The sequence below is a fragment of the Primulina eburnea genome, chromosome 13 (assembly GCF_022965805.1).
Source record: "Primulina eburnea isolate SZY01 chromosome 13, ASM2296580v1, whole genome shotgun sequence".
In the NCBI taxonomy this organism is placed as follows: Eukaryota; Viridiplantae; Streptophyta; class Magnoliopsida; order Lamiales; family Gesneriaceae; genus Primulina; species Primulina eburnea.
The window spans coordinates 23790063-23792989 of record NC_133113.1 but is presented as its reverse complement, the minus strand read 5'-3'; the positions used below and the strand labels follow the sequence as shown (position 1 = coordinate 23792989).

Here is a 2927-nt window from a genome sequence, read left to right as displayed (position 1 = left end):
GGCACACATTGTACAGGACTTACCCACGCACTATCAGAGATAGGATAGATAATACCTGCGTCCAGAAGTTTGATCGTTTCAGCTTTTACTACCTCTTGCATCTTTGGATTGAGTCTCCTTTGTGGTTGTGCTAGAGGTGAGTACTTATCTTCCATTAGGATTTTGTGCATGCAGATCGAAGGACTTATCCCCTTGATGTCCGAAACTTTCCAAGCGAATGCTCCTCTATGCTCCTTAAGGACTCCCAAGAGCTTACTCTCCATATCGTCTGTCAAAGAAGAGGAAATAATAACAGGCAGTTTATTATTTTCTCCTAAATATACGTACTTGAGATGTGGAGGTAGTGGTTTGAGCTCCAAAGTGGGTGGCTCCTCTAGGCTTGACTTTTGAGGCACTAAATCTTTTCTATCCCCCAATTCCTCTAGTCGAAGCCTCACTTGCTTTCTCCAAGGTGGAATGGCATTCAAATGAGCTACCATCTCCATCCTTTCCTTGTCCAGCTCGTCCTCCTGTTTTTCAGTAGTGAGAGTAGCCTCCAATGGCTCTTGCAATCCATCCTGCACAAAATCACAAACAAGAGAATCTAAGACATCAACGCGAAAACAACTATCATCGTGCATTGTGTGCTTGAGAGTATTAAAGACATCAAAAATAATTTCTTCTTCTCCAACTCTCAGTCTCAATTTTCCCTCGTCAACATCGATCAGTGCTTTCCCTGTAGCCAGAAATGGTCTCCCTAGGATTAAAGGCATCTCCAAATCTTCCTCCATATCAAGTACTACAAAATCTGCAGGAAAAATAAACTTATCCACTTTCACCAAGACATCTTCGATAATCCCACGTGGATACTTGACAGATCTGTCAGCCAGCTGCAATGACATCCTAGTTGGCTTGGGTTCACCCAATCCCAGTCTCCTAAACACAGAATACGGCATCAAATTAATACTCGCACCAAGATCACATAGAGCTTTATGAAAATTAATATCACCAATAATGCAAGGTATAGAGAAACTCCCTGGATCTTTTTGCTTAGGAGGCATCCTGTTTTGAACTAAAGCGGAGCAATTTTCAGTCAAGTTCACAGTCATATGATCTTCTAGCTTCCGCTTGTTTGCTAAGATATCTTTCAAGAATTTTGCATAACTTGGCATATTCAGTAAAGCATCAGCAAAAGGAATGTTAATATGCAGTTTTTTGAATATCTCAAGAAATTTACCAAATTGTGCATCTAACTTAGCTTTTTTCAGTGCTGCAGGAAAAGGTGGGGGGATAACAATTTTACTCGGTGCAATAGGTGTAAAAGTAGAGTTAGAAGACTTACCTCCTTGCTGTTCCACCTCATCCTCACCTTGCTTGTTCTTTTCCTCCTTAGACTCAAGTGCCTTTCCACTGCGCAATTCCACAGCTTTCACATGCTCTCTCGGGTTAGTCTCCGTGTTGCTTGGCAAAGTTCCTTGCTCCCTATTAGCAATTAACTTAGCCAATTGTCCAATTTGATTCTCTAACCCTTTTATGGATGCATCCTGATTCTGAAATCTCGTCTCGGTTGCAGAAATAAATTTAGTCATCATTTGCTCTAAATTTGACTTCTCCTCCCTAGGCGGTTCTGGCTTGAATCCTTGGTGCATCCCATGTGGTGGCCCTCTTTGTTGGCGGTTTTGGTTGTTTTGACCTCCCCACGAAAAGTTTGGGTGATTCCTCCATCCCGGATTATAGGAGTTTGAATAAGGGTCATTTCTAGGACGGTTCTGGAATCCCACGTGTTTTGCTCCCTCAGGCACATAGAATGGATTGCCATCTTGGCAATCCTGCACGTCATGCTCACCTCCACACTTATCACAGAAAATCTCTTGCAGACGCATAACCGATCCACTCGCACTCATCTCATCAATCTTTCTGTTCAAAGCCTCCAACTGTGCTGACACCGCAGACAAATCAGTAACTTGATTAACCCCCGCACCTCGTTTCTGCCTATCAGAATGAGGATGATAGCTGCTAGCAGCCATCTCCTCCAATAATTCATATCCTTCCTCAGCCGTTTTTCTCAGCAAGTTACCACAGGCAGCAGCATCTATCATGGTACGGTTAGAAGTAAGCAGACCGTAGTAAAAAGTTTGAACAACTAACCCAAGAGGTAGCTCATGGTGTGGACATCTCCTCAATAAATCCTTGTATCGCTCCCACGCCTCGTAAAGTGACTCAAGCTCATATTGAGCAAAAGTAGTAATGTCGGCTCTCAGCTTCATAGTCTTCGACGGAGGAAAGTACTTGGTCAGGAATGCCTTCGCCATATCCTCCCATGTAGTGATAGACCCTACAGGCAAACAGTTTAACCACGCCTTAGCTTTATCTCTTAGTGAAAATGGAAATAAACGCAAACGAACAGCATCATCAGACACAGCATTAAACTTAAAAGTATCGCAAATTTCAAGAAAATCAGCTATATGAGAATTAGGGTCGTCAAGTGCACTTCCCCCAAATTGAACAGTGTTTTGAATCATCTGAATGATAGCTGGCTTGATCTCAAACTGGTTAGCTCGGATGACTGGTCTCACGATGCTTGGACGTGCTCCCTCAAGAGACGGTTGTGCATAATCCATCATCGGAATGCGACGTGGTATCTCAACTTGTCTATTGTCACGCTGTTCCTCTCCACGTTCTTGCTCGTGTCTTTCCATCTGTTCTTTGAGTCTTTGTTGCTGTCTTCGTCTGCGGAAAGTTCTTTCGATTTCAGGGTCAAATTCAAGCTCCACGTCGAGTGATCTTCGCATGCACCACAAGAAAAATCTGCAACAGAATAGGAGTATCAACTAACAATAAAATAAATAATACTAAAGAATTTAAATGAAAAATAAAAATTGTGAATCAACAGTCCCCGGCAACGGCGCCAAAAACTTGATCGAGCCAAACTTGCACAGTGAATAGTC

General features: G+C 42.7%; 1 non-coding gene across 1 annotated transcript; it reads left to right on the top strand.

Annotated features, from left to right (window-relative positions):
- Positions 1 to 2136: 2136 nt before the first annotated feature.
- Positions 2137 to 2243, top strand: LOC140811010 (small nucleolar RNA R71). The gene has a single exon (XR_012113403.1). It is a non-coding gene; the product is annotated as a small nucleolar RNA R71 (small nucleolar RNA).
- The last annotated feature ends 684 nt before the right edge of the window (positions 2244 to 2927 follow it).